The sequence below is a fragment of the Zootoca vivipara genome, chromosome 17, assembly GCF_963506605.1.
Source record: "Zootoca vivipara chromosome 17, rZooViv1.1, whole genome shotgun sequence".
Classification (NCBI taxonomy): Eukaryota; Metazoa; Chordata; class Lepidosauria; order Squamata; family Lacertidae; genus Zootoca; species Zootoca vivipara.
This window is the reverse complement of record NC_083292.1, coordinates 11,572,860-11,591,579: the sequence shown is the minus strand read 5'-3', so window position 1 is coordinate 11,591,579 and position 18,720 is coordinate 11,572,860. Positions and strand designations below refer to the sequence as shown.

Below are 18,720 nucleotides of genomic sequence, written 5' to 3'. Positions count from 1 at the left end.
TTGGCGGCCGCGCCAGGCACGTGACAATGCAAATCGCCCTTCTCGTCGGCGCACGTCGCGGCACACCAGCCAGCGTCTCGCGGCACACTAGTGTGCCGCGGAACAGCGGTTGAGAAACGCTGCACTAAGTGACCCTGGGCCAGTCACAGTTTATCAGCCTAATAATAAAAATAAACCTATTGGTCTCTCTCTTTTTAACCAAGGTAACTTCATAGTACCATAGAATTGCAGAGTTAGAAAGGGCCCTGAGGATTATCCAGTCCAATGGAGAATATACAGCTGTCCCAAACAGGGATCGAACCTGCAACCTTGGCATTATCAGCACCACGCTCTAACCAACTGAGCTATCCATGCACTTAACAGTATATAAACACATACATTGAAACCAGCCTAGAAAACAAAAGAAAATTCTAAAACTCATCCATATTTTTAAAAGGCAGGATTGAAACATTCCACACACTCAAGGCCACAGATAATTAAGAGCTTAAGGTCCAGCCAAAAGAAGAAGAAAAGTCATTGCCTGGTACATCAGGCTATGCAATGATGGTGTCAGGTGAGCCTCCCAGGGCAGGGCATTCCACAAGCAGGGAGCCACCACTGATAAGGCCTGTTCTTGTGTTGCCACCCTTTGGAGAGGGCACACAAAAAAGAGTCTTAGATGACAATCACAGGATCTGGGTCGATTCAGATGGGCAGAGGTGGTCCTTGAGATTCTGAGCTGCATAAGGCTTTATAGTGCCCTGAAACTGCCTCACAGGGTTGTTGTGAAGATATAAACAGGGAGGAGGAGAACCAGGTTTTCCCCCTTGGGCTCTTCGGAGGAACAAAGAGATAGAAATGTCATAAATAGAAACCAACACATGCATCATAATTTGTTCTTATTGAAATATATAATGCTCACAGCTGAAGGGGGGTGGGGAGCCACAGCATTTCATATTTTTATCTCCGAGTGCTTCATCTGCCAAACATTAGCTCCCAAAGGGCCAGCAAAGCACAATGCCCAAGAAACTACAAGCGGCAACATAAAAGGGAAATGCAATTTTAACTCGCCATATATACAACTAATATACTTTAACATCATTAATGAGGGGGGGGGAGAGCACTTAATCTAATCGACTATCACAACCTCTAACAAATGTCTAGCGCAGCATTTATAGCACAGACTAATGAGTTACATTCTTTGAGCTGCAGAGAGAATTTGCTTAATGGGTTCTAAAATATGCAAAAGGGTTTCCCCGTGACACCTTTCTCCCTCCCCTCCAGCCACACCCCAGAGTAAAAGCCCTCCCTTTCTTTCTGTTTTAAGAGCTCAAAAGAAACAGCGTGGTGCAAGGAATTTTCCTTCCACCACCCTGCAGCCCTGTAGGATGACAAGGGCACAACTTGCATCTGAGGTAGCTCAGTCGGTAGCATGAGAGTCCTAATCTCAGAATCGTGGGTTCAAGCCCCGCGTTGGGCAAAAGATTCCTGCATTGCAGGGGGTTGGACTAGATGACCCCTATGGTCCCTTCCAACTCTAGAATTCTAGGATTCTGTGATTCCCATTAGAACTGGACCTAGTGACATGACTGGAAGCAGCTGTTTGGTGCAGGGGCTACAGATCTAATCGGAACTCGTGCATTAGGCAAATGAGGGTGCACATTGCTTACCTAGATTGCTTCATTAGCAAAATGTAATGTTAGTGATGTTCGGAGACAGGGGCGTCGCAATAGGGGGCGGGGGCGCCCCGGGCTCCGCTCTGCAGGGGGCAGCAAGGCACCCCCTCACTACTATGGCGCCGGCGCGACCGCCATCGTGGAGGTCCCAATGTTTCTGGCCTCAACCCTCGCTTCTTCCTGGTGGGGCAGAGGCAAGGGGCGGGCCAGAGAGCAGTGTCAGCGGCGGCCTCTGACGCCCTCACTGCTCCGCCTCCGCCTGAGTAGGAAGAAGACAAAGCGCGCAGCAAGCCGATCCATAGCGCGCTTTGTCTTCTTCCTACTCAGGCGGAGGCGGAGAGGCGAGGGGCAGCTAGACTGGTGACTGGGAGCAGTCACCGAGACCACATAACACCGGTCTTGAAAGACCTGCATTGGCTCCCAGTACGTTTCCGAGCATAATTCAAAGTGTTGGTGCTGACCTTTAAAGTCCTAAATGGCCTATGTTCAGTATACCTGAACGAGCGTCTCCACCTCCATCGCTCTGCCCTGAGGTCCAGTGCCGAGGGCCTTCTGGCGGTTCCCTCGCTGCGAGAAGCCAAGTTACAGGGAACCAGGCAGAGGGCCTTCTGGGTAGTGGCACCCACCCTGTGGAACGCCCTCCCACCAGATGAATAAAAGAAAAATAACTACCAGACTTTTAGAGGACATCTGAAGACAGCCCTGTTTAGGGAAGCTTTTAATCTTTAAGAAATTAGTGTATTCTAATATTTCTATTGGAAGCCGCCCAGATGGGCGGGGTATGAATAATAAATTGTTGTTGTTGTTGTTGTTGTTGTTGTTGTTGTTGTTGTTGTTAGATTTTCTGCATTCTCTCCTGAAAAAGGCTCAACAACCCTGGGCAATCCCCCCCCCCAAAAAGAACAAAAACTCTGGGTAATCCTCCCCCCTAAAAGCTTAACAACTCTGGGCCATCTCCCTCCCATTTTCTTAAATTTGAGTGAGTCCCCAAAAACAGTCTTATACACGGAAAAATACGGTATGTGGATTTTATCCTTCCACAGAAGGCTACTTTCTCTACACACGTCCCTCTTGACCCCTTTTCCAGAAAAGGAAGAGGCATTGTCAGAGTTGAAGGACACGTTCCAGCTAGCCAGAAACACTGGTCCAAATGAAATTCAGTGCGACGTGGCGGCATGTCAATCAAAAAGCCACAATTCCATAACGCAAGGGGCAAAGGGAATGTTAGAAACCAGGGTCGAGGAGCTAGGATTATAATGAGGAAAACCAACACAATTATCCCTCGTTCCGTCCCTGTAGAATTCCCTGTGGTGGAACTCCTGCTGGGACCTTCCAGACCCCACCAGGTTATGGCATGACATTCATAGGACATGACCTTTTCTCTCTGTTTTCTTTTTAATGCAACCATTTTTAAGCAACCCCAAATATGATTTTGGGCTCCGAGGGGCCTTGCACGAACAATGTGGAAGTTATAATAACAAGGGAAGAAGCGAGCCTCCACGAACATGACATTTTGACTTCCCGTAAGTCAGCCTCTTGAAGTCATCTGAAATGACACGAGTGATCCAAAATAAATACAATATTTCTCTCTCTCTTTGCTGTTGTTAAAGGGTCTCAAGTGACATTTGCTCCAAGAAGGGCAAAAGTAACAAGCAAGGAAATGTCAAAAACCTCCTGAGGAGAAGAACATACATACATTACATGGTCTTTCTTCTCTTATGGACATGAAATGAATTATTTCATTGGAAGGAAGGAATTGGCCAATTATTGTATTTAGAGGTGGGAAATCATTGCCGTTTTGAGCCCCTGAGGAAGCCACTTTAAAAAAATTTAGGGGGCAGAACTGAATGCAGTATTCAAACTTGGGAACTGGCAGGAAAAGGGTAAAGGTCTGGCATGGTCTCCTCCTGCAGTGTTCGCAGCATTTCCACTATTTGGAATTCTGCAATAAATTCTGACGTGGCTTCAAGTTACAGGAAAGCAGATTCCGACTAAACATCAGGAAGACCTTTGTGATGGTAAGAGCTGTTCAACAGTAGAACGAGCTACCTTGGAAGGTGGTGGACTCTCCTTCCTCGGAGGTTTTTAAGCAGAGCCCGAATGGCCGTCTGCCATGGATGCTTTAGTTGAGATTCCTGGATTGCAGGGGGGTTGGGCTAGATGACCCCACGGGGTCCCGTCCAGTTCCTACAATTCTCATGCCAACTTTCCTGGTTAGGCTTCTGCCCTGGTTTTTAATGTTCCTTCCACACTGCTATGTTATGGGACTGCAGCTGTATCGACCTGCTGACATGTCATGCTGGATTTCACCCACAGCAGTGTGGTTTGTTTGTCCTGAACCTGCCAACATCCATCTTCGCTGAATGTCCCCAAGTTCTGTTATGGGAGAAGACGAAAAACTTATCTCTATTCACTTGCTCCACCCCATGCATTATCTTACACACCTCTATCAAATCCCACCCCACCCCTAGCCCTTGCTTTAAAAGGCCCCCCAATGTTGTAAGTTTGCAACACTGGGGAATCGCTCTGGCCCCTTGAACATCTTGGCTGCCCTTTCAGAAACCTTTTCCACAGACTTCTAAGAACTGTTTTATTTGCAGGAGTCCACCAGGTATATATCAGACATGTTCAACTGCGATCGACAGGTAGATCGCCGGGGTGACCCTGATCGATCACAGGATTAAATAAATTGGGCAAGGAATGTTGCTGCCCCCCACCCCTGGCGCTAAGTCCCATCACCGCTGGGAGCAGAGGGCGGTTGGGTGAGCGATCTTTTGCAATCCCCCCCCAAAAAAGAACACTTGGCACTCCCCCCCCCCTAAAAAAAGCTCAACTCCTCTTGGCAATGCTCCCCCCAAAAAGTTCAACAACTCTGGGCAATGACAATGGGTAGATCACTGCCAGTTTTTTTTATACTGGGAGCAGATCGCAGTCTCTTGGAAGTTGGACGTGCTTGGTATATATGAATGACAGGAAGCATGTGACATCAATTGCACTTGGCCCCAGAAGGTGCGACATCAATTGAACTTGACCCCAGAAGGTTTGATCGCTTCCATCGCTCACCGTTGCCATTCAAGAAGATGTGGAATATTTCGACCTCCGTTCAAACAGCTGCATTGCCCTCTTGGAATCCAGAGAACAAAGAGCAGGTTCTTCCCCCCCCCCTAATCTGAGCTAAGAGGATAAAAGAGAATGCACCTGGTCTTAAAAGGGGGAGGATGATTTCTAATTAAAGGGGGGGGAATATAATGTAGGCTTAGGGAAATTGGAGGGAACTGCATCTATGAAATTCACCATGTTTTTGAGTAATCGTATGATTCAGATTCAAGGACCACTGTGGAGACATATTAATCAGAGGGCTGCAGAGAAGCATTATAGGAGGGGGCAGTGACGGATTTACGTATAAGCTAAACAAGCTATAGCTTAGGGCTCCACTCTCTTGGGGGCCCCCCAAAATAAATTAAAGGAAAAAAACCTGGATGTCCATTTCCAAAATATAAGATAAAAAACAAATTCAATAAAACCTACATACAGCAACAGTGTTTTGTGGTGTGTAGGATCCTATGATGTAAGTAATGGGCCCTGCCTGCTAGCCTGCTCCCTAAAATATCACTGGTTTGCTCATTTCTATATTGATTACTTTGATAAAATGCATACAGTGGTCCCTTGACTTAGGAATTTAATCCGTTCCGAACAGTCCTTCGTAAGTCGAAAAAATCGCAAGTCGAAGCCAATGGGGGGGGGGAATAAAAAAAATCGTAAGTCGAAAAAATCCTATATAGAATCATAGAGTTGGAAGAGACCACAAGGGCCATCCAGTCCAACCCCCTGCCAAGCAGGAAACACCATCAAAGCATTCCTGACAGATGGCTGTCAAGCCTCTGCTTAAAGACCTCCAAAGAAGGAGACTCCACCACACTCCTTGGCAGCAAATTCCACTGCTGAACAGCTCTTACTGTCAGGAAGTTCTTCCTAATGTTTAGGTGGAATTTTCTTTCTTGTAGTTTGAATCCGTTGCTCCGTGTCCGCTTCTCTGGAGCAGCAGAAAACAACCTTTCTCCCTCCTTTATATGACATCCTTTTATATATTTGAACATGGTTATCATATCACCCCTTAACCTTCTCTTCTCCAGGCTAAACATACCCAGCTCCCTAAGCCGTTCCTCATAAGGCATCGTTTCCAGGCCTTTGACCATTTTGGTTGCCCTCTTCTGGACACGTTCCAGCTTATCAGTATCCTTCTTGAACTGTGGTGCCCAGAACTGGACACAATACTCCAGGTGAGGTCTGATCAGAGCAGAATACAGTGGTACTATTACTTCCCTTGATCTAGATGCTATACTCCTATTGATGCAGCCCAGAATTGCATTGGCTTTTTTAGCTGCTGCATCACACTGCTGACTCATGTCAAGTTTGTGGTCAACCAAAACTCCTAGATCCTTTTCACATGTACTGCTCTCAAGCCAGGTGTCTCCCATCCTGTATTTGTGCCTTTCATTTTTTTTTTGCCCAAGTGTAGTACTTTACATTTCTCCTTGTTAAAATTCATCTTGTTTGCTTTGGCCCAGTTGTCTAATCTGTTAAGGTCATTCTGAAGTGTGATCCTGTCCTCTGGGGTGTTAGCCACCCCTCCCAATTTGGTGTCATCTGCAAACTTGCTCAGGATTCCCTCAAGCCCATCATCCAAGTCATTGATAAAGATGTTGAACAAGACTGGGCCCAAGACAGAACCCTGTGGCACCCCACTAGTCACTACTCTCCAGGATGAGGAGGAGCCATTGATGAGCACCCTTTGGGTTCGGTCAGTAAGCCAGCTACAAATCCACTGAATGGTAGCATTGTCTAGCCCACATTTTACCAGCTTCTTTACAAGAATATCATGGGGCACCTTGTCAAAGGCCTTGCTGAAATCAAGATAGGCTACATCCACAGCGTTCCCTTCATCTACCAGGCTTGTAATTCTGTCAAAAAATGAGATCAGATTAGTCTGACATGACTTATTTTTCAGGAACCCATGCTGACTTTTAGTGATCACAGAGTTTCTTTCTAGGTGCTCACAGACTGTTTGCTTAATGATCTGCTCTAGAATCTTTCCTGGTATTGATGTCAGGCTGACTGGGTGGTAATTGTTTGGGTCCTCTCTTTTCCCCTTTTTGAAAATAGGGACAACATTTGCCCTCCTCCAGTCTGCTGGAACTTCGCCTGTTCTCCAGGAATTTTCAAAGATTATTGCCAGTGGTTCTGAAATCACCGCATCCAAAATGGCGGACAGAACTCTCTTCGTAACTCGAAACATTCGTACGTCGAGTCATTCATAAGTCGAGGTACCACTGTATTTTGTTATGTGCAAATGGCTTTAGATACCTAGGTAAAGGTAAAGGGACCCCTGACCATTAGGTCCAGTCGTGACCGACTCTGGGGTTGCGGCGCTCGTCTCTCGTTATTGGCCGAGGGAGCCGGCGTACAGCTTCCAGGTCATGTGGCCAGCATGACAAAGTTGCTTCTGGCGAACCAGAGCAGCACACGGAAACACCGTTTACCTTCCCGCTGTAGCGGTTCCTATTTATCTACTTGCATTTTGATGTGCTTTCGAACTGCTAGGTTGGCAGGAACTGGGACCGAGCAACAGGAGCTCACCCCGTCACAGGGATTCGAACCACCGACCTTCTGATCAGCAAGCCCTAGGCTCAGTGGTTTAACCCACAGCGCCACCTGGGTCCCAGGTTTAGATACCTATTAGGTTCATAAATTACCACATAGCATATATTCAACACAAAAAACAGCGGCAATTTGTTGATGACAAAGGACAGCTGAACATATAAAGGGCCCCACTACCTTCAGTAGCTTAGGTACTTAGCTCATACCTAAGTCTTGCCCTGGGAGGGGGTGAAGTGGGAGATTCATTTGCATGCACAAAGTCCCAGGTTCAATCACTGGCGCCTCCAGGTAGGGCTGGGGGCTGTATAAAAACCCTGGAGACCCACTGCCAGCCAGTGTGGAGCATAATGAACTACATGGGCCACATCCGAGCCATACATTTAAAGCACTATGATACCACTTTAAACGGCAATAGCTTCCCCTCAAAGAACTCTGGGAGTTGTAGTTAAAGGTGTCGAGGGTTGTTAGGAAACCCCTATTTTCCTCACAGAGCTGCAATTCCAGAGTCCCCTGTGGAGAGGAATGGCTGCTGAACCAATCTGGGGTATGTGGGGGGGGGGTATTTGTAGGTGTAGGTGTTTCATAAAACTGTAGAGTTGGAAGGGACCACCACTGGGGTCATCTAGTCCAGCCCCCTGCAATGTAGGAATCTTTTGCCCAATGTGGGGCTCTCGAACCCATGACCCTGATATTAAGAGTCTCCTGCTCTACTGACTGAGCTATCCCAGTTTGTTTGTATGAGAAAATTAATGCTTCACAAGGTTTTTAAATGGTGCAATATGTTCATGTTTTGAAAGGTATGTATCTTGGAAACCTTGATAATAAGCAATGGAGGAGGAGGGGAGAGAGAGAGAGAGAGAGAGAGAGAGAGAGAGAGAGAGAGAGAGAGAGAGGGGGGAGGAGGAGGAGGAGGAGGAGGAGGAGGAGGAGGAGGAGGAGGAGGAGGAGAAGAAGAAGAAGAAGAAGAAGAAGAAGAAGAAGAAGAAGAAGAAGAAGAAGAAGAAGAAGAAGAAGAAGAAGAAGAAGAAGAAGAAGAAGAAGAAGAAGAAGAAAGTGTTTCTAATCTTCTTCACTGTGTGATCATTTGCAGTTTCTGGTTGAATGCTTCCCATAACGCCCCCCCCCCCCCGGAAGCATTTTGAGAAACCAGCCACAGAGAGAGAAAGAAACAGACATAAAGAGTCCAGAGAAACGAAAAATATTTTGTCAGGATTCCTGTCCCATTTAGCATCAAGTCCACTTCCTATCCATATTGAGGCCACAAAAACTAATTTGACATTGACAAAAGCAGAGGCCTTTCGAGGACAAAAGGGAGGGATTAAATAGTGTTTAAAAAAAAGAAGAAAGCTTTGCACAGCATTTTATCTGGGACATCGGCATTGTTAAATCTATTAAACTGAAAACAACTTTCAACTAAGCGGCAGTTGAAACATCCACGGACCACCTTTTCAGAGTTCCCAAAAGCTGCAGGCGCCTGCAAACAGTCTGCCTTCAATCACATGCCGTAACTGCATGTTTGCACATTTAAAGTGGATTAAAGGGCTCTGTCGCCCGGGCACAACAAACCAACGCTTTTAAAATGCACAAACACACTATGAAGGTGGTTTGGGGAAAGTGACGGCGAAATGCATTGAAATGTGTGGGATGGACAAATGACTAACAGCAAGACATCTCCTGGACAATGACAGCTCCCTTTCTCAAGCTCTGGGAGGAAGGCCTTTCATTGCCTACAGACAGCCACCCAATCTTAAACAACTCCTCACCCACAATAATACAACCACCAGACTTAACATGGACACTGGTAACAGAGCCTGCAATAAACCCAGATGCCAACTTTGCTGCCACATACACCCAGACAACACCATTACTGGCCCCAACAACATCCAACATACCATCTCAGGACTATTTAATTGCTCATCTTCTAACATTGTGTATGCCATCAAATGCCAACAGTGCCCTTCAGCTCTCTATATTGGACAAACAGGCCAAACCCTACGCCAAAGGATAAATGGACATAAATCTGACATCAGGAACCACAAGACAGAGAAACCAGTAGGAGAACACTTCAATCTCCCAGGACATTCTATACAAGATCTCAAAGCAGCTGTTTTATTACAGAAAATTTTCAGAAACAGACTGGAAAGGGAAGTTGCTGAATTGGAACTCATTACCAAGCTTAAAACCATGGAGCCACCTGGGATGAACAAAGACATAGGATTCTTATCTCATTATGCATGATCAAGCTTTCTTTAGCGCCTCAGCCCTTGCTCCCCCCCCCCGCAGGACCAATTGCAGTCATCAGCAGTCGTTAACAGCCATCAACAGGTTTACCACTCCTATCAGCCCATCACCCATCACCCATTTCCACCCACCCCCACCACCCTCTGTATATACATAAGGGTCTGGTTACTTCTGTTTCAAGTGTATCTGAAGAAGTGTGCATGCACACGAAAGCTCATACCAAAATAAAAACTTGGTCTTTAAGGTGCTACTGAAGGAATTTTTTTATTTGGCAAGACATGCGGATGACTTAGCCCCGAATATTGAAGAGACCACCTTCTTCCCTGCAAACCCTCTTGGGTGTTGAGATCAGCAGAGGGAGCCCCCTTGACAGGTCTGCTGCCACCAGAAATTCAAGTGGTGCTGGACCAGGAGTGGGCACTCTCTGTGTCAGCCCCTAAACTGTGCAATTCCCTCCCCATAGCGATGTGCCTGGCACCTTCCCTGTACAGCTTTCAGGTACTGCTGAAAATGGACCTGTTTGCCCTGGCCTTTGACACCTGAAATGTGTGTGTTTCGGAACCTACCCTATTCCTACAGCTGCAGGGTGGGTTTGATTTAAATCAAATTAATTTAAATCACTAGTCAGTCAGACTTGATTTAAGTCGTCTTCTTACTCATTGCTTTTCTAAGTCCAAAATACTGCAATCTTTCTTCATAGGGCAGTTCCATTCCCTTGATAATTTTGGTTGACCTTTTTTAAACCTTTTCCAACTCTGCAATATCCTTTTCAAGCTGAGGTGGCCAAAACTGTACACAGCGCACAAAATCTTAAAATTATACACTGGCTATGCACAGTAGAATTTGGGGCTCAGATTTCATTTTAACACCCTGACTCTTCCTGCCGCCATGCCTCTCTTGATCTGGGTGTTCAATTTATTTAGATTTACAAAAGGCATCAACACTCCCTGCTTCAGGTCCCAAGTTCTATCCCAGGGGACAGTAAGCAGGGGGCCGTTCCACTGTCCCTCAGACCTTGTGGGGGGCCGGACTATATTTGGAAGGGGAAATTAATGAATTGCTATGCCCCACAAATAACCCAGAGATGCATTTTAAACAAAAGGGCACATTCTGTTGAATGATTGTGTAAAAGTGTCATTATTGTTTCACTGTACCTTTAAGAGTCAGGAAAGATTTAATGACTGGGGCTCTGCAGCTGAGGAGCAGCTCTACAGGTGTTGCTGTGAAGCTGATGATGCAGGGTATATCAGGGGTGTTGTGTGTTGCCTCTGTGCTGGGCGTTTTCCCAGTGTGCTCTTGGTGGGTGGTTTGGTTGTGTGGGTATTTTGTGTAAGCCTAATTTATTTTTTTGTAATTTTTCCTTTCTCCATTAAACCAAGCATTTGTTTAAGCCTTGGTCTCTATGTGTAAGTTCCTCAACCAGTTTCTGCTGATTTTGCTTTTAACCCTAACACATTCTACTCATGTAAAAATACGCTGATTCCTGAACCTCCCCAGAGTGGCTGGGGAGACCCGGCCAGATGGGCGGGGTATAAATAATAAATTATTATTATTATTATTATTATTATTATTATTATTATTATTACCACCTGGGGGCCGGATTTAGAAGGCGATTGGGCCAGATCTGGCCCCGGGCCTTAGTTTGCCTACCCATGTTCTACCCCCAGCAGCTCCAGGCAGGGCTGGGAGATACCCCTGTCTGAAATCCTGGAGAGCTGCTGCCAGTCAGTGTAGACAATGCTAGGTGGACCAATAATTTGACTCTCTATAACGCAGCTTTCAGTGCGGCTCTGCTACACCTTGAGATGCCATCATCCTTCCTTAATATTTAAGAGATGCTGCTATCTGTCCAAAGTAAAACATTTCATCGTATAAATCAAAAGTAACAAAGCAATCTTTTTTTGGAGGGGGAGAGAGAAGAGGAGACATAATTTTGAGATCAATACCACCCAAAAAAATGCATTCCTGGTAGTGGTTATTATTCCGGCAGGCATGTTATTGATTATGGTTATAATAGTCTCAACCTCAGCCGCTGTCAATAACTCACTTCTTGTGTTGTCGCACTGTATTAAAGTAGAAGGAGGTTTTTTTTCCCTAAAAAATGAAGTTATGTCACGATGACAGGACAGGAAGCAGAATGCTGCCAGTTTCAGGCAAGATTCATCTTCAATACTCCACTTGACATTACACTGAGAAAATAAAGTCAGATATTGTACTCATCCAGCCAGAGGGAAAGACTTACAGTTGAAACACAGCGGAAAGCTCTTAAATTTATGACCCTTATCTACAGTAAAATTATTTTAACACCTCTCCGTGTGCATATTACTGACATGCCGGCAGAATGTGGCACAGAACAAATCTATTCAATGACAATATATCAAGGATGGGTAGAGTCAGCCCACTTTCGCCTTCAGGGCCTCAAAATATTTGGGCTCGTTACATAGCGGTAGAATGGGCAACTAGCTGCTGAGAGTGCCAATCCGGACCTCTGGTCCTCAACTGATGGGATAGCACAGCTGTAATGCAGGGATGGGGAACCTACGGCTCTCCAGATGTTGTTGGACTCCAAGTACAGTGAGTGTGGCCAACAACTGGACTCCGAGCCCAGATAGCACAGCCGGCGGAAAGGGATGGCATACGGCATAGCTGCCAAGTCTCCCATTTTTCGCAGGAAACCCCCGTTTTTAAAGCCATTTCCCGCTGTTATCCCGAATGGCGAAATATCCCGTAATTCCCCCGGATTTTCAAAGCAGCTCCTGCCTGCCAGTGAGGCTCCTTCTGCGCAAGTCTGGACATGTGCAGAACCAATTTTGGGTGCCGCTCTGCCCATGTCTGGGCACCGGAAATCGGGCAGCGCCGGCATCGGAAGTTGCTTCTATGCATCTCTGGACATGCGTAGAAGCGACTTCCGGTGCCGCGCCGCTGCTGATCCCAGATTTTTCAATCCAAGAATTGGTGGGTATGCATACCATCCAACCTTTTCATTTCAAAAACCAGGACATGCTCCCAGACGAGTCATGTGACCTGGGTTGAAGTGTCACATGGCACCCCAGATAGCCGCCATGATTGTGCATGGAAAAATGGGATGTTCCATTTTTCCCGGGACACTTGGCAGGTATGAGATGGTGGGAAGTGTAGTCCAGTGCATCTGGAGGGCTGCAGATTCCCCCAACCTTTCATAAAGTAACATGCTCCCCTGTGTGGAAAAGCAAGCAAATTCAAGATTCATCAGTATGGCCTTGATGATTTCATGGAACTTGATAGCATTGCTTGATATAGCGGCTTGGTTCACCTGCAATGCTTCTAGTGTGCTTAGGATGCTGGAATTGCTCAAGGGGTTTTGTTAATGATGATGTTAAATTTTTGCATCTTTATTTTCAGATCTTATTAGGATATAAGTCAGTGATGGGCAACCTTTTAAGCTTGGTGTGTCAAATTTCGCCAAAAAACCGAGCATAACTTGGGTGGTGTGTCACTTCGAGAGAAAAAACCATATTTTCGTGATATTTATAGTTTAAATAACAAAAATGTATAATTGTAATATATAACTGTATTTAATAAACAAAAAACTAATTATTTAACCTAACCAAACCAAAAAAACCTTATTTATCACAAAGTGCCCAGAGTTGTTGAGCTTTTTGGGGGGAGCTGCTGACCAAAGTTTTGGAGGTTTTTGGGGGGGGTGCAAACGTTGCTTTGCTTTTGGGGGGGAGAACAGAAATAAATGACAAATAATACCTTCGCTGGAACTAACACGCAGCTCCGACATAGTCTGCCAAAGCGCCCAAAAAAACAGCACAGAACGGGTTAAAAAATGAACGCTGTTACACCCAATCATAGTCTGCCAAAGCGCCAGAAAAAACAGCATAGAAAGGGTTAAAAAACCAATCTCTGGTTAAGGATCCGGGTTTTAACAGTGGAGACAAGCTGTAGCGTGACAACAACAGCACGAATGGGCCGATGGGGCACCCAGCAGTGAGGGCTCTGCGTGTCACATCTGACACGCGTGTCATAGGTTTGCCATCACTGATATAGGTGGACATTGTTCAAGACTGAACTGAACATAAGGCCAGAAAAAGAGAGAAACTGAAATTGGCAGAACTAACCACCCCTAGGTCCACTTAGTAGACTCCAAACAGCCTAGGGCAGTGGTGGCCAAACTTGGCCCTCCAGCTGTTTTTGGACTACAACTCCCATCATCCTTAGCTAACAGGACCAGTGGTCAGGGATGATGGGAACTGTGGTCCCAAAACATCTGGAGGGCCAAGTTTAGCCACCACTGGCCTAGGATAAACAGAATCCCCTCCTCGACACTCCCTTTCAACCCAGTATTCCATCAGTCTGAATGCTCAAAGAGCCTTTTCAAAACACCCCTAACTGAACACGCTCACCTGCGTGACAAGTCACCATTTATCCGACAGCAGCAGACACCGCTGTTTAATCACGCTGCGTTTTAAGTCCACCCGCCATAATGATAATCTAATTATAATCTAGACGAGCTGTTTTAGTGCCGTCTAGGATGAGATTAATTCAGTGGACCCAACCTCAGCGATCTAAACAGCAAAATAAAATGGGAAAGCTGGGGAGAGAAATTGGCAGTGGCCGGGGGGGAGCCAGGCACTTTATCACTGCATAACCTGGATTAAAACAGGTTTTGCTTAACTATGAGTAAAATGCAATGGAGGCATGACAATGGTATGTGACCAAAATTATACTGCCGTAACAGCTGATGAGCAAAGTGTTAAAACAAATAAATCAGCGATTTTCGGGAGGGGCTCTTGGTCTGGCTCACTTGTTCAACAGCGAAACAAATGAAATTACATAGCAGCAGCATTATTGCAGCGATAAGAGAATGTATATTTCATTTTTACACACATCCCTTTGCCATACAAAGAATTGCTTTCATTGTGTCCTTATAGCGAAGAGAGCAGAGAAAGAGAAGGAACGTGCTTTTGTACTCCCTTGTAAACCTCATCAAAAGGTTTCAAAACTAATCACCAGGACCTTAGTACCCTTTTGCCAAACTAAACCCGAGGCTGCTTTTTGGCAAAGGATTATCCTTCATACTGGTCTTTTTTTTTTCCCTCTCCCCCTTTCTCAAAAAAGGCATTCAGTCTCTCCTAATTCGCTGCTGTGGAAAAACTGAATATAACATGGGAGATCTTTCCGCAACCAAAAGGCTAGCTGAGCCTCCTTCCAATTAGGAGACTCACAATGGATTTGATCAGAAGTGTGCGTGCGCTCTGAACTACAAGCTCGATCTCAACTCTTCCGCATCAGTTTTTCCCCCTATTAACCTCATGCTTAAAATAGCTTAACAGATGCTCACTTCTTTTAAACAAAACTTTTTTGGGGGGCAATGCTCAGAGGCTAAAATGTGGACAACATCTGCCTCCCTAATCACCCCGCACACAAACAGTTTTTGCTGGAGTACTGAGAAAGCCAGATTTCATTTACACAGCTTTTTCTATTTAAAAGGATTAGGGGGGGAAAGTCATGGAGATAAGTCCATTGACAAGCCATAAGCTGGAACAGTTACAAATGGAACTCTGACCGTTCGGAGGCAGGGTAGCCAAATACTGTATCATCTTCTAAACCTGCTTGTGTGAGCTTGATGGGTGCAAGGATAGGGAATCTGTGGCCTCTCCTTACATGGCCCATCCCATCACTTGGGCCATACTGGCAAGAAATGATGGGTGTTGGCGCTCAGCAACATCTGGGGAGCAACAGGTTCCCTGGTGTGTCATAAATCAATGGCTTTGCCTCCAGGCACAATAGAGGAGGGCTGGTTATGTCCCCCACTGTTCAGAAATATGCTAAGAAAAGATAGCTCAGTCAGTAAAGCAAGAGACTCTTAATCTCAAGGTTGTAGGTTCGAGCCCCATGCTGGGTAAAACATTTCTGCATTGTAGGAAGTTGGACTAGATGACCCTTGTGGTCACTTCCAACTCTACAATTTGATGATTCTATTATTGTCTTGAACTTTATATATTAATAATAATAATAATAATAATTATACCACCACCCTCCCCCCACAGCTTTAACAGGCCATATATTATTTAATGGCCAAAGTCCTGGGTACAGAGGACTGTTTTTGCCTGGTGCCTAAAGATACGGAATGAAAGCACGAGGCGAGTCTCTCTGGAGAGAGCATTCCACAGACAGGGAGCCACCACAGAAAAGGCCCGGTCTCCTGTTGAGACCCTACAAACCTCTCAGGGGTAGGGGACATAGAGAAGGGCCTCCGATGACAAACTCAGGGTCTGGGGCCGTTCGTATGATGGGAGGCGGTCCTTACGGTATTGAGGTCCTGACCTTTACAGAAGTAGGGGATACTAGCTGCATATGTACTACCGTAGTACAGGCATCCCCAAACTGCGGCCCTCCAGATGATTTGGCCTATAACTCCCATAATCCCTAGCTAACAGGACCAGTGGTCAGGGATCATGGGAATTGTAGTCCAAAACATCTGGAGGGCCGAAGTTTGGGGGTGCCTGCACTAGTATGTTTGGTTCAGTTAAGGCAGGTGTGGGGAACCTTAGGCCCTTCAGACCTTGCTGAATGGCAGCTGCCATCAGCCCAGGCAAGAATGGCCAAGAGTTAGAGATGATGGGAATCACAATTCAGCAAGATCTGGGAGGCCACAGGTTCCCCATGCCTAATTTAAGAGATCCCCCACACATACTCATTGTTGTTGTTGTTTAGTCGTTTAGTCGTGTCCGACTCTTCGTGACCCCATGGACCAGAGCACGCCAGGCACTCCTGTCTTGCACTGCCTCCTGCAGTTTGGTCAGACTCATGTTCATGGTTTCAAGAACACTGTCCAACCATCTCGTCCTCTGTCGTCCCCTTCTCCTAGTGCCCTCAATCTTTCCCAACATCAGGGTCTTTTCCAGGGAGTCTTCTCTTCTCATGAGGTGACCAAAGTATTGGAGCCTCAGCTTCACGATCTGTCCTTCCAGGGAGCACTCAGGGCTGATTTCCTTCAGAATGGATAGGTTTGATCTTCTTGCAGTCCATACATACACATACTCATACAGCATCGTAAAGCCACTGGTTTTCTCTCACACATGTGAGGGCAACAACCACTGGTTGAGAATACAGTAATAACATTCAAAACAGCAAACAAAGCTGTTTTATATTGGGTCGGACTGTTTGACCCATCTAGCCTCCTGCAACCCAGCTGGTCCTCAGTACTGAGATTGAATTTCTCCATGCAAAAATGGCCTCTGTCACTAAGCAACAATTCCTCCCCTCACCAGATATGGGGTGTTTTGTACCCACCCCATGACAGCAGTATGATTATATTACTACATTTTCTCCAAACCAACTTCCCCACTGCCAAAATCATTATAACCCAAGATAATTATAACTTAATTACTAAGAGGGCTCAAGGATGCCTTCTTGTTTTGAAATTGTAACTCATTCTAGTGGAGCCTGCAACAAAATGTTGCAGCATAGAGTGCTGCTGTTTCAAAGCCAGCCATGGCCTCCATTCTATTTCATCCCACCTCCACTCCAGTTTTTGTTGTTTTTTCCAGGGGGAGGGCTTTCCTCTCAACAGTTGGCCAGCATTCCAAGATCACTTCCTTAATCCCCCACTAAAAGTATTTTTATTTTCTAAAAATTGTGGTGTTCTCCTCTACCCATGACAGCAACAGAGAATGCTTGTGGCAAGCTTTCCAAGGATGAACATGGTCTGAGTTGGAATCTAATTTATTCTCAGAGGCATGGAACATACCAAATTGTATTTCCTGCCATTGTTTCCTTTTTTGATGAGCTGGGAGCTTGCCCATCCAGACTCAGTCATCACCATAACTGCCTGGCATACCATAATATTAATTGTCACTATTTCTGATTATTCTCTGGCTCAGTTCAAACACAACAGTCAGCCAAATAAACCAAGAGTTGTGCCCACTTGTTCCAATTTCTGCTCTCTTCTTTGTGTGGGAATTCAATTATTTCCAGGTTTTTTAAAGCACTAGAAGCCTGGTATGACACCGCCGCCAGATCTTAGTTCGACATCTTCGTTAGTAAGGAAAGCAAATCACAGTTTATTAATTTAACTAAGGTTTAGCAAAAACCCTGAAGTCTTAAAGGGAAGGGAGGCTGCCATGTTCACAGCACTAATAAACCAGGGTTGTTGCAACTGAACCAAGCCTCTTCTTTAAGTTTTGCAATCCAGGATTCTATATCTGAGCTGCGATATCCAAGGATGTGCACACAACAGTTTCCCCCTTAATTATCAAGTTGGTACAAATTAATTAATTATCAACTTGGTACAAATATGCTTGCATTATGCACCAGTAAATATTAAAGGTAAAGGTAAAGGGACCCCTGACCGTTAAGTCCAGTCGCGGACACTCTGGGGTTGCGGCGCTCATCTTGCTTTACTGGCTGAGGGAGCCAGTGTTTGTCCACAGACAGTTTTTCCGGGTCATGTGGCCAGCATGGCGAAGCCACTTCTGGCAAACCAGAGCAGCACACGGAAACACCATTTACCTTCCCGCCGGAGCAGTACCTATTTATCTACTTGCACTTTGACATGCTTTCGAACTGCTAGGTTGGCAGGAGCAGTGGCCGAACAACGGTAGCTCACCCCGTCGCGGGGATTCGAACTGCCAACCTTCTGACTGGCAAGCCCTAGGCTCTGTGGTTTAGACCACAGCGCCACCCACGTCCCTCCAGTAAATATTAGAAGACATCATCTCTCGCCCCCCCCCACTTGTGTGGTGAAATGAGCATCCTCTGACAAGTTTTGCTACAGCTTTGCCTGTACACAGCACTGATTGGCCAACAGTTGCAGACCGCCCTCCCTCATCCCAAGAGCGGATTACAGCAACAAGATTATGCTTTTAAGAAAAGTTGCAACATGAATGTTCATGAGTTTTATCTGCTCATTTGGCATCTTATTTTTATATTACATTTTATCACATATTAAAAAGCATAACCCATTTTGTAGCATGTCATAGAAGGGAGGTAAAGGTAAAGGGACCAGTCGTGACCGACTCTGGTCATCTCGCATTATTGGCCGAGGGAGCCGGCGTACAGCTTCCAGGTCATGTGGCCAGCATGACAAAGCTGCTTCTGGCAAACAAGAGAAGCACACGGAAACGCAGTTTACCTTTCCGCTGTAGCGGTACCTATTTATCTACTTGCACTTTGA

At 45.8% G+C, this 18,720-nt stretch overlaps 1 non-coding gene across 1 annotated transcript; it reads right to left on the bottom strand.

Annotated features, from left to right (window-relative positions):
• Positions 1–280: 280 nt before the first annotated feature.
• Positions 281–350, bottom strand: TRNAI-GAU (transfer RNA isoleucine (anticodon GAU)). Its single transcript has one exon. It is a non-coding gene; the product is annotated as a tRNA-Ile (tRNA).
• Between the last annotated feature and the right edge of the window lie 18,370 nt (positions 351–18,720).